This window comes from Chionomys nivalis, chromosome 16, assembly GCF_950005125.1.
Source record: "Chionomys nivalis chromosome 16, mChiNiv1.1, whole genome shotgun sequence".
In the NCBI taxonomy this organism is placed as follows: domain Eukaryota; kingdom Metazoa; phylum Chordata; class Mammalia; order Rodentia; family Cricetidae; genus Chionomys; species Chionomys nivalis.
Window position 1 is genome coordinate 60,176,264 of NC_080101.1, and position 13,148 is coordinate 60,189,411.

Below are 13,148 nucleotides of genomic sequence, written 5' to 3' on the forward strand. Positions count from 1 at the left end.
AGACTAGACAATCAAAGCTCTGTGCGGCCGGTCCCACGGCCATCTGAAAATGCTAACCCTGTGCTCCCTTCTTCCTACAATGGCAACATTTACCTTGGAGAAACAGTTGTCCAAAAAAGTATTTCTGCGTTCCAGTAATGTGCTCAGTTCAAACGTCGTTATGGGAGATTCCCTCTCCTTTCTTGGCCTGTAACCAAAAAGAAAGAAAGAATGTTGGGGGCAGGGGAGGCATATGGATAGGCTGTGAAAGACACTTACCAGCTTACTGTAAAATCCTGGCCTGTTTACCAGACATTGGGCTTTGCATTCCTCTCTACAGAGGCTGCAAGTTTAACTTCTAAACGAGCAAAAGTACCCACCACAGTGAATATATACGATTTTTCCCCTCTGAAATAACAGTCACATTATTATTTGATCCAATATAAATCAATCTACTTTTTAAAAAATTTCTCAGTCTTCCCAGTTCGTGACAGAGAAATTTGTATGTTACTATAGTACAATTAAGATCAAGTAACTGTTACCCACATTGGAGGTAAAATGCAGTATTTATCTGAAAAGAACATTCAGAGTTTTTGGCAAGGTAAGCCATGACTCAACTCTGACATTTTCTGATGGAAAGGAAGCTGTGGTGGTGAGGGGCATGCATCAAGACCAAGAGCCTGTGGGTCTGATCCCTTATCATCCCATCAACACCCCACTCTGGAGATGAGAAGGATTCTCAGAAATGGAGGCAGCTCCGGAAGACTCCCTCGACTGTCCCCACTCATAGGCTCCCACATCCTGTCGTTGGTCTGGCCAGCCCTTCTCCCACCTCCCTTTCCTCTCTGCTTCACCTCCCATCCTTTAACACGTCTCTTCTGCACTGAATACCTGGTTTTATCTTTTAAAATATTTATGTGTTTTTGTGTGCATATGGATGTCATGTGTGTGGGTGCCAGTGAAGGCCGGAGAAGTGTTGGAGTCCCTTGACCTGGAGTTACAGGAAGTTCTGAGGAACCCAACCTGGCTCTTCTGGAAGAGCAACAAGCACTCTTAATTGATGAGCTGCCTCTTTGGCCCCATGAGACACCATGATGGGGGCGGGGCAAGGAGGGAGAGGAGACGAGGAGTCTAACACAACTTCTTTATGCTAGCAGACTGAGGTACAAATTCTGCTTTGTTTTTCACATTCAATTGTAGGGCATCAGCCACCCAGATTTGTATTGACTGCTGCTCTTTTGAATATATCGTCATTTCTGAGTGTTGCTTTCTTTGGCGCAGAATCGGCATGTTATTTATATTATATGAAGGTGCAACTATTCTTTCTCTGCCAGCTGTTAAGGGAGAAAGGCTTACTTTTGTTTGCCAATGCATTCAGCTATATTATTATTTTCTTATTTCTAAACTAAATCTAAAAAGACCAGAATGAGAGGCACAATCCTGGGCTGTCTTCCTCTAATTCAAATCCATGTCTCTCTCTGTCAATCACACAAAGTGGGAGGGACAAGGCTTCACTGAGTGAAGTGTTCCTGGGCTCAGTGATTGCCGCCATTCTCTTCCATTAGCTTTCAAGTAAACCTCCTCCAGGCTCCTACCAGGCACATATATGTTGTTGCAGATTCTAATCCCCTCTTGGCTTCGCTACCTCAATGCCCAAGCTCAGAAAACTCTTAAACTAGTCAGAAAGATGAGCAAGATTAATTATCCAAGTCCAATGGCTTCAGGTCAGGGTTGTTTTTGTTTTCAAATGTGAATCCCGACCCTGCATATTAGAAATATAATTTCAGGGCGGGGATGCACTTTGTGAGTTTGTAGTAGAGCACAGTGTGTCACGCTCAAAGGTCTAGGCTGAATCCCTGGGTCACAAACACACACAGAAAAGAGCAACATGCATTTTCTAGTACAAGACGTGAATGAAGAGCTTGACTTAACTGAACCGTCTAGAGTGCTGCATAATTTTGCACTGTCAAAATAGGTAGAGCACGAGTTAGAAATATCCCAGGAAAACAAGGTGGTGGAGATAGTGGTGCTACCACCATCTAACAAGGCAGGCAGACGTACAGATTCAATGGACAACACTTACCACCCACGAAAGCAAACCCATATATTTACATTCCTTTATTTACACGGTCAATTGCCTGCTAACAGAAGTGCCAAGACTATTCAGCGGAGAAAGAGCAATTCTTTACAAACAGTGTTGGGACGGGTAGCAGCCACAGACAAAATCAGGAACTGGAATCCTGAACTCACACAATGTTAAAGTTAGGTTGAAATGACAAATGTAAGAGGTAAAAACACAAACAACTACTAAGAAAGAAAGTAGAGGTAAATCTCCATGAGATGAGATCTGGCCAGGGCAGCTCCTGATATGATACCAAGTGCACAATCAGTGAATATAAAATAAAAAGCTGTGAGACTTAGAAAACTATGCACATAAAGATGACATCCCAAAGAAAAGAAACAGGTACAAGTCACTTGATAAAGGAATTGTAGCTACAATATATATATAAAACCTCTTAAAACACAGTAAGACATCCAAATTCCAACTGAGCAAGGGTCTGAGAAGGCATTTCTCCAGAGGAAGTTACAGAAGGACCAACAAATTCACAGACTGTCAACGTCATCATCAAAGAAATGCAGGCGGCAGTGAGATGCTGCCTCCTCGGTTCCAGCTGAAAGAGTCGTGTGCTGGCAGGATGTGGAGAGATTCGAACCTGCAGACCCTCCACAAAAAGTGCAAGACAATCACCCAAACAGTCTCGAAGTTCTCTGAAAGCGTTAACCATGAACTATCACCCCATCCAATAGTTCTACTCCTACGCACATACGGAAGAAACAAAACCAGAAATCCACACAAAAGCAAGGCATACAGAGGTTCATAGCCATATGATTCACAATGACCATATTAGTCACATATAGAACGAAATGTCATACTGACATAGGTTCAACTTGGATGCATTTTGAACACATGACATGGTAAGGAAAAGAAGCCAGTGATCCTGAATATTATGAAATCTCATTAGTAGGAAATGTCCAAAAATGTTCAAATAAATAAAGCTGAATTCATAGAGAAAGAGTGACTGCTGAGAGCTGGGGAAGATGGGAGGTAGACACTGGTAAAAATGTTCTACAAATGATGCTCTATACTAATACCCATTAAAGCTGCATCGTTTAAATGGATGATTATACGGTACATAGATTATAGCTCAGTAAAGCTCTCACCAAAAAGAAAGAATATTCCAAAAGGTGTAGACATTATACTGTCTTCCAGATCCCTCTCAAGGAACTGCGGCAAACCTGTGCTGAAGCAGGGCACCTCGCTCCGTAGCAAACTACCACGTGTGAGCTTCCTGAGGAGAATCCGTGTGGACTTCGTGATCCTTGGGCTCCTTCATGTGTGTGGCTATCTGTGCACGTATATACTACAAATGAGGGCCGGCTGAAACCGATCCTATGCTTTCAGCTCAGTAGCGCCTTCTGTCTTGTGGGATTTTAGGACCCCCCAATCCAGCTACCTCTCATCTTTCTGCTCCTCTGCCTGCATCCCCTGAGCCAGCAGACTGTGAATATCACAAACATGGAGTTTGTGACGTGCCTAAAAACTCCCCTGCCAAAAGCCGCTTGGAGCAATGAGGTAGTGAGTTTAGGGACCCGCACCTGTGGTATGAGATCTACATTTGATAAAAGACCCAGTCTGGCAGCGAAAGTCATCCCAGTGGGCCAGACCATGACAATATCATCTCAGCATGGGAAATTACAGTTGAACAAACAGATTCCACAGATACTGAGCAAGCGTCCACTGTGGATGAGAACAGTGAATGTGGTTAGTGGTGCACTCCACCAGAGGGGCACATTTAAACAGCCTAAATACTTCATGCTTCAGCCACAACCAGTTCAGCTTTGGGGAAGGCACAATAATGTGTGTGAGGGAAGGTGGCGAGGAAAGAGGGAAGGCAGGAAGAGACTTCCTGGGGCAAGCACCCCGTTCCAGTTTCTGTTTGTTTGTTTGGGTTCTCCTTGAGCAGTTCAAAGGCAATTCTCCACTGGATGTGGCTGGTCAGGAGTGGTACAGAACCTGAATTTGTGCAGCCTTGTGTAGCATTCTTTATACAGAAAACCAGAGATCACAGCAGTTTCTTATCAGCTACATTTTCCTGCTGCATACAGCATCTTAGCAAAAACAAAACGTGAACTTCCTTCCAGTGCACTGGGGCTAAGCGCCATCTCTCCTTCCTGAGCCTTCTGCAACTGGCCTGGGGAGAGGCTGCTTACACAGTTTCCACGGCAGTTCTGGGTCAGCGTTGGGGTGCAGAGTTCCAGACCAGGGTCTTCCTGAGCCCAGGCAGCCTTCGCAATTAAAGCAGCGTGTGGGGTTTCACCCAGATGCAGCCTGGTGTTGACTAAGACAGGATTAGGATAAAACTCCAGGAGCCTCTCTCTAGGAAGATACAATTTATTAATCAGCTCCCCTGAGATATGCCTACTAAATCAGCTATTAATCCAGTTAATTATACACATCCCCAATTTGTCAAAGTGATGAGTATCAGCAATTTGATAGATTTTTGGTAAAGAAAAATCCATAAACGAATGCATACCACTTCCCTTTAGTTCACTGGCATTCTGTGATTTAACAAGTGAACAATAAATTAGAGATCTCCCTCTGTCTCAGACAGAACAGACATTTCTGCCCATTAAATTTCAATATCCAGCCCTTCTCAGCAATCATGTTCTCAGCGATCGTGTGAGGCAACAGACTAACTGCTTAGTGGCTCAGCAGCACAGCGGCTGCTGCTGACAAAGAGACAGGCTGCCAACGGCTGTGCCATGTGGAGAAACCAATGCCCTGCTCCTGGCTGCTGGCACCATCCGCCCTTGCTAAGCCTTTTCTGCTCTTTGGCTATATCCTACCAGCTCTCCCAGCTGTCCCTCTCCCCTCCTCCAGCCCCGCCAGCCACAAGCTCAGCCTGGCCATTACTGCGTTAACAGGTGCGGTCTTCACGGCATCATCTGATGTTCCTGCTTCATTGTTCCCACTCTCAAACAGCTGAAATCCTGATGCATGCAGTCCATAAAGAGAAGGGGGGCTTGTGTTTTATTTTCCTTGTTGCAAACGGAAAGAAAGGAAGAGGGAAGAAAGGCGAGCTGACAGAGGCACTGCAGAGGCCACCACGAGCAAAGATAAGACGGCTTAGGAACGTCAGGGTGGTTTGTAAAATCATCAAAAAGATTATAAAGACGACACTAGGAAAACAGTTTCTTCTGGAAATCCTCTCAAAGGTTTAGTTTAATGAAATAATATTCTCTCAAGAATAAAATGCTTTCTTGAATTTTAGATAGTCGATGATAAGAATCCTTGAATACACATTTTTACACTATCTACAGTCTCCAGACCTTGGGAAGACAGGTACCGCTCTAATGCCAATGTCTAGTCACAAACAACTGGCATTTTATAAGCAAAAGCTTTCTATTTATAAACCTGTTACTTGGAAAAAGGTAAAATGACACATTGATACAAACCTTATCTGTAAACATGTATCACAAGGGCGGCTTGGCGACAATTCCTTGCAGTTTTAATACTAGGACAGGCATAATGAAAGTGACGGAGTACATACCAGACACCGTCCTCCTGGCTGCTAAGGACAGACTGGGCTATAATGTGAAACCGTGAGCGGGTAGGGCAGCTCTACAGCGTACTTCTCAGTGTCTGAACAGAAAGCAAGTGGCATAGGCAGCAGCATGAGAAGGCTAGTTTCAGAGATTACATGCTGCTTTGGAGAACAGAAAGTACAGAAATTGTTCCTGCTCATGACTGGTTTATAAGTTGGTAGCAAAAGAAATATTTAAGAATATTCTTAAGGTAAGCTTGGTGGCACATGTTAGCTGAGGCAGGAGGATGGAGAGTTCAAGTCCAGCCTGGGTTACATAATACGGACTGACTCCTCATCCTAATTTTAAGGAATACTTGTTTAGACAATGCAAATACACACGGAGTAGAAACAAAAGCCATAAAAAAGTCACTTTTCACTCACTTTCTTCATGTGTCAATTTTACCACCTTCTTTATGAATATAAAATCCCTTATTCCCCAGTCCCACCCACTCCCTATGTCACAGAAACATCTTTTTGCACTGAGGATTTGCTGCCACTTATAAGCTTCTAGCTTTGGTGTGGCTTTGTCTCATAGTGATGGGCATCTTCCTGAAGGGTAGCTAGAATGCAGACTTGTCTATTACAGCCCCAGGTCAACCCTCAGATGTGTCCTGATAAGAAATGACTTCTCTAATTTCTGTTTTCTGTTGTCACACTCAAGGGTTAGTCTCTAGATGACCTAAGGGCTGGAGGAAGTAGAGTTGCGTGAGTGTGCATGGGGGAGACAGGTATAGAGAAGCGGTCTAAGCGCAGGATCTAGGGCAGGAAATCAGGGCAGGTTTATCTTTGAGACTCTTACTTCATGAGCATCTATATGCGAAATGCCAGGCCAAGCCATCCGGGGATAGCAGGGGCATGCTGGCTGTTCCAGTGGGGCCACGGAGCTAGTTATGCTGTATGCGTCTAGGCAGGGATCGCTGTGTGTTGCGGTTACAGAGGACGATGTGTATGGATTCTGCTGATATGCTGGTAGGCCTCCACATTGTCAAAGACTGGTCTGTGAAGTGCCCGAGTTCCAGAAGGTTGTGTGAATAGGAGGTGGGGCTGGCTGACATGTAGTAGATGGACCATAAAGTAACTATATTCTTTGCCCCCATATATGCACACATAGACCAGGTATCTATCACCATCTTTATAAATGTATAACACACACACAAATTGGTAAAAGGATGAATTGAGTTTCTCAGGCAAAATAAAGCAAAAGTTTGATTTCCAGTAGAATAGGTTCTAAGTACCTCAAGCACCAATCTGATCAGATACTAATTACACAGAAATGAGGCTCAGGGAAGGCTCCAACACAGCCCAGAGTCAACTAGTCATAGCTTAACTAGTTACCTGTTTACTGATCAGTGAACTAGTTACAACACTTTTTATAAACACCCTAAGTTCAGTTATTCTCATAAAATTCCAAAGTCCTGGTCTTTTAGGCCCACAGTAGGCATCTGTCCAAACTCAAGACTTCTTAGAACATATGTGACAACTCTCTCTCTGTGTCTCTCTGTGTCTGTGTGTCTCTTTCTCCAACCTTCTGTACACGTGGATTCATCCACTGTTGAATGAAAACAAAACATCAAAATATTCAAAAATGCATCATTACTGACCAGACTTCTTCCTTGCTATTATTCTCTAAACAATGCAGCATAACAACCACTCACAGAGCATTCATGGTTTACTGGGTGTAATATTCAAAGACGATTTAAAGGGTCCTGGAGGATGTGCAAAGTTTTATGCAAATATCATGCCATTTTATTTAAGAAATAAGCACCTGCAGATCTGGGTATTTGTGAGTGTGTGTGTGTACTAAACAACCCACTCAGAAACAAGGGAGAGCTGTATACACACACACACACACACAACCACTTCAATCACATCCTTTCCATGCTGCTTGCAGACATCATACCAGACTGCCACTGGAAACATGCGCACAGATGGCTTGTTCTATGAGATGTCACCACATGCGGAACGTCCCAGCCGTTCTCTGATGGGAAACAATTTCTTGATGACCTAAGTTGAATTTGGCAATTCTGAGACATTCAGTAAAATGTCATGTTTAGTATCTCAGAGGAAGACAAGGAATTCATCTGAAGGTAAACAATACATGAACCAACGTGTGCTCAAACACCCTAATAGAGCCATGCAGTAAACAGCAAGAGCTCAGTGCACATGGGCTGTGTTATGATGAGTAAGACATGGTACACTGAGAAGAACTGAATTGGAAGCTATGCCTCTGCAGGGTGACATACACTGCTGAACTGTGTATGTTCAAGTCTATACACTTGTCTGCTACCTTTCTGAGACCATTAGGGGGTTCAACTGTCTAGGCAAATACACACACACACACACACCTCTAGATTAAGAGTCATGCACTCACATTAGGAGAACATAATCCAAACACCAAGGTTTTGTTGCCTTAAATCAAGGTGCTACAGAGAAGGGGGGGGGGGGGCTGTAACACTTGCTTGAAGCCACTGCAGCAGCGTGCCTTGCTGACACCTAAATCTTAGCCCCAGCATACAGAGCTGACATAAACTATTGCTGTCATCCAAGCCACACGCTCGGTGCCACTTTGTTAAAGCAGTCTTGGGAAACCACCAGAATCAGTGCATTGAAAACCAGTCACGCCTCCTACCATCTCAGTCTATCTTTGAGGTGGAGAGGAGGGTGGGCAGGAGATGCTTAGGCCATTGCAGCTCTCACATCAAGGCTGACACAGCCACCTCACTGTTGCTGTTTCCTAATTACAGAAATTCAAAGGAACACAGAAGTAACAGGCAGGCTCACATCCTTCATTACACCATTTCAAAGATGGAATGTGCATTTGAAAGCATCATTTTCAGGACGAGCTTGCAGGACTAATTATGAAAACAACATGCCACAGAATGAAAGAGAAAATTCCTTAATTATAATTGTGAGATAGTTATGAAAGGACCCCACAAGACTTTGGGCTGGCTGGGATTCTTTGAGAATGGCTTTTACTCTCCTGGAACATGCTGGATGAAGACTGCCACCTTTGTTCATTTTGGACTTAACCTGGGCCGTGCACATGCTAGACAAGTGGCCTCTTATTTCTTTGATCCTGTTCAGTTTGTGCTCTGTCTTATCTCAGAAAAGTCATACAGTGTTCATGATGCAGAGAGCACCCGGGTTTCTGACATTTCCTTCATCTTTGGTGTGACTGGGTGTTTGTGTTCTACTCTTCAGGACGTGTGCCCATTTCAGAGTAGGCTGAAGACAGTTTTAGAGCTGAGCGCAAACTCCACCATAGCTCAGCTCTGAATGGTAGCCACAAGGAAACCGAGGCTCAGCTAGGATCACAGAGAGTTCTTTAGGATCAGAGCCAGGACAAAAATCCCAATGACCACAGTTATGACCTTCAGCTCTGCTGGTGCTAAGGACTTATTTAGCAGTCAAATGAAACCCCTCACCCAAAGGTTGCTCAATACTACATTCAGACTAGCTGGGCCCAAATGCCCACTTACTGGGGCATGACTCTGAAGCTTCAGCTTCAGTAAGACTGTATTAATCACACATGGCTGTGTTACTGCATTTTTTAAAAAGTCTTTATTTTGCTTAACACCTAAAATGTATTTCTTCTAAGACATCTGTAGAAGAAAGGACTATCACATATACACCTATCTTTATTTCCTCGTTGTTTTGTGACATTTTAAATGACAGAGGAAATCTATGTACTAGTTCCAGGACAGCTAGAGCTGTTACACAGAGATACCCTGCCTTGAAAAACCAAAATGAAATACATAAATAATAAAATATAAAATAAAGTAAAAAAAAAAAGAAGCTGGGGATGGCATGGGGTTTCTTCCCCCGGAAAAGAAACATGGCTCTGAAACACCTGACTGAAGACTCATGGATTCCAGAACTATCTATGGGGAGAATTAGTAAAACAATTAATAGCTATTTATTTGTATGTGTGTGGTGTGTTTGAGTCCATGTGTTCCTGAATGTCAGTGTGTGAACATGTGTATGATCACGGGAGGCTGATGTTAACTGTCTTCCTCCTTTCCTGTGTCTTTCCAGTCTAATTTTTGAGACAAGTTCTTGTCACTGAAGCTGGAGTTCACAGAAAGGCTAGCCCAGCTGGCCAGTGAGTTCTGGGAATCTGTCTGTCTTCAGTGCTGGGGTTATGGTGTTGCCATTCAGCTCTTCACTTGGGTGCTGCGGGTCCCAACTCAGGCCCTCATGTTTTACCCAGCCAGCCATCTCTCCAGCCTTCCACAACTATTTCTTATGAAGAAATAGAGACAATATTTCTAGATCAGGTACCAACATTTTTAGGTTAAGCATCAGGAAATATCTTGAAATCTGGCTAGAAAAAAAAAATTTTGATTTCTGGGAAACTTTCTGTATTGTTTATGACAGTATCCACTGATTTAGCATCATGAACGAGAGTTACTTTATCATTATCAAAATGAAATACTAGTTTATAAGATATAATTTGTGGCCTACTCAAAGGACATTATTTATCCAGCTTGTTAGGCAAATGACCAGTTCGTTTCATCAATAATAACATAGGTGAGAATACTTGCTAATTTCTGTGAGTCTTTGAAGTTGAGAGAGCGGGAAGATTTTGGGAGGCTAACATGAAAGGCATCGGTGCAGCAGCCAGGCTGTTTGGCCGAGGGCAGGCAGTATCAAGATGGCAACGAAAGACGGCTATCTCTCAAGGGTGCATCCCTGGCAGCTGACTTTCTCCAGGTCAGGCCCGCCTTCGAAGTTTCTCTACCTCCTGATAATGCCGTCAAGTTATGAGTCCATGAATCGATTGAGTGTATCGATGAAGCCAGACAGCCTCATGATCCAGTCCCTTCCCCCCAGTCCCCCTCTGAACCCTGCTGCTTTGAGAGCTCAGCACACGAGCCTCTGGGGAGCAGCTCACTTCATGTCCGAACCATTTCCAAGCACAGGAGTGTTCTGTTCAGCAACCGTCAAGCACTGGGCTTCTAAGAGCTCGTGCTGGAAGCTTGGCTGTCACTTGTGCTTCAGGTTTCCTGGGGCTCACACTTTTGATAACTAAATAAGCAGGGCATGAAAATTTTCACAAGATGATTTTGGCAAAATGTCGCCTTCCTCCCACTTGGAGACGCTTATCTGATCCGGAGGCCTTTCCTTCTGTGCCTTCCTTTTAACTTTGGATTCTCAGGCTGGAAGATTCTTATCAAGCACGGCGAAATATGTGTATCGAAAGGAAGAGTGATGATGGACAGGCAGAAGGAAAGGACCAGCTGCATAGAGGGAAGGCGACATGAGCGGGGCAGGGACATGATGATAGAGACAGCCATGGGATCCTGCGCCACAAACCAAGACGTATCTGAGGCTATCGGCAGCTGGAAGGAGAACTCCCTAGAGTTACAGGGAAACACGCTCTGAGAGAGGCTTCTCCTTAGCACCCTCCTTCCCATCATCCTTCACTGTCATCTGCTTACACCCCAAGGTCCTACAGTGTGCTTTATCTTCACATGTTTGAGCACTCTACAGTGTGCTCTAGCTTTACATGTCTGAGCACTCTACAGTGTGCCGTATCTTCACATGTCTGAGCACTCTACAGTGTGCTCTATCTTCACATGTCTGAGCGCTCTACAGTGTGCTCTATCTTCACATATTTGAGCACTCTACAGTATGATCTATCTTCACATGCTTGAGCGCTCTACAGTGTGTCTATCTTCACATGTTTGAGCACTCTACAGTGTGTCTATCTTCACATGTCTGAGCATGCTGGTCCTTCACCTCACCTTCCTAACGTGTCAGCAGTCTGCAGGCTACCTCCGTAGCAACTGCTGCTGATTGCCAGTCTCACAAGTCTCCAGTTGAAGTGACTGTCCCTTCCATAAGCACTGTGCTGTTAAGAGCATTCTGACATTATTTTATACTCATTTGTCTTTTCTGCAAATCCATCCCTCCCCTGTGGTGCTGTAACCTCTCAGAAGCGGGGAGTTATCCCTTCAAATCTGATACACAGAAGTCCCAGGGGCTTTTACTAACTAGTATACCAGAGGCCTAAAAATATAAAATCGATAAGCTATTTATTGCAGATTTTATTCTGTTAAAAGCACTCATGTGAAGAGGTAGAACAAATGGCTTAGGTATACAAGTGCCTGAAAAGTACCTCCCTACATGTTGTTAGCATCCTGGTGATAGGGCAATCTTCTGATCAGTCACAGGCAGACTGCACGCTTTTTCAGCAGATTCAGCAAACTCGCACAGCTACAACCATCACAGGAGAGTGTTTAGAAAGGGTTGTCCTGCCTGTTCCATTAGAACAGGCTGGGGAGGAGATACTGACTTGTGGGTGGGGTGGGAGGACAGCAAGGCAGTAAAAGCTACTTTTGGGTTCGTGAGAATGTTCTAAAGCTGACTGTGATGGTTGCATGCCTCTGGTGACGGCCACTGTGCTGGACACTGAAAATGAAGGCACTACCTCTATAGCTTGCTTGTCTAAGAAGAATGGAGTCTCAGAGTGGATGGAGCACACCGGGAGAACACAGCACTCTGAATCAACTAAGCAAGGTGCATATGGGTTCACAGAGACTGACACAGTGAGCACAGGGTAGACATGGGTCTACACCAGGTTTTATATATATTAGCTTAGTATTTTTATGATTCCTGACTGTGAGAATGAGTCTTAGACTATTGCCTGCTCTTGGTACTCTTTTCCTCCTGTCAGGATATGACATATGAAACTTCCATATGAAAGATTTTGCTTCATCTTATTATACTTTATTTAGTCACATTTGGTTGTTATGTCTTAAAAGCCTGTTCTTTTCTAAAGGGGAGGAAAAGTGGGGAGGAACTGAGTAGAAGAGGGAGGGGAAACTATAAACAGAATATATTGTATGAGAAAATAAACTATTTTCAAAAAAAGGAATGATGTCTTACATAGGGCTTTTGTTGCTATGATGAACACCATGACCAGAAGCCAACTGGGGAGAGAGGGTTTATTTGGCTTACCCTTCTATGCTGCTGTTCATCGTGGAAGGACATCAGGACAGGAACTCAAACAGGGCAGGAACCTGGAGTCAGAAGCTGATACAGAGGCTGTGGAGGGGAGCTGCTTACTGGACTGCTCAGTTTGCTCAGCTTGCTTCTGACAGAACCCAGGACCAGCAGCCCAGAGATACTGCTACCCACAATGGGCTGGGCCCTCTCACACCAATCACTAATTAAGAAAATGCCCCACAGGCTTGCCTACTGCCTGATGTTTTCTTGACTGAGGCTCCTCCTCTCAGATGACTCTAGCTTGTATCAAGCTGACGTAAACTAGCCAGCACAAATGGTTTATTAAATTCAACACAGTCACAAAACTGCCATTATAGCAAGCCAGTGTTTTTCATAAGCACACACAAATATAGTCAGATAAAATAGATCTCTTGTACTAAGAGAAAACAAAGTTACCACAGCCTGTACTGTTTGCACTCTCCTAAAGAAAAGCTGGCACATCAGGCCCACTCACCCTGTCTACTGCCCAGGTGGAGCACAGAAACTAGACGAATATGCTGCCTTTGTTTA

The 13,148-nt window shown here is 44.1% G+C and overlaps 1 protein-coding gene across 1 annotated transcript in view; it reads right to left on the reverse strand.

Moving 5' to 3' along the window:
- Pag1 (phosphoprotein membrane anchor with glycosphingolipid microdomains 1) overlaps positions 1-13,148 on the reverse strand; it is a 155,936-nt gene that overhangs the window by 59,534 nt on the left and 83,254 nt on the right. Inside the window, exon 3 of the mRNA XM_057790416.1 lies at positions 94-187. The gene's annotated coding sequence lies outside the window, so the exon portion shown is untranslated. The remainder of the gene's footprint in view (positions 1-93; positions 188-13,148) is intronic.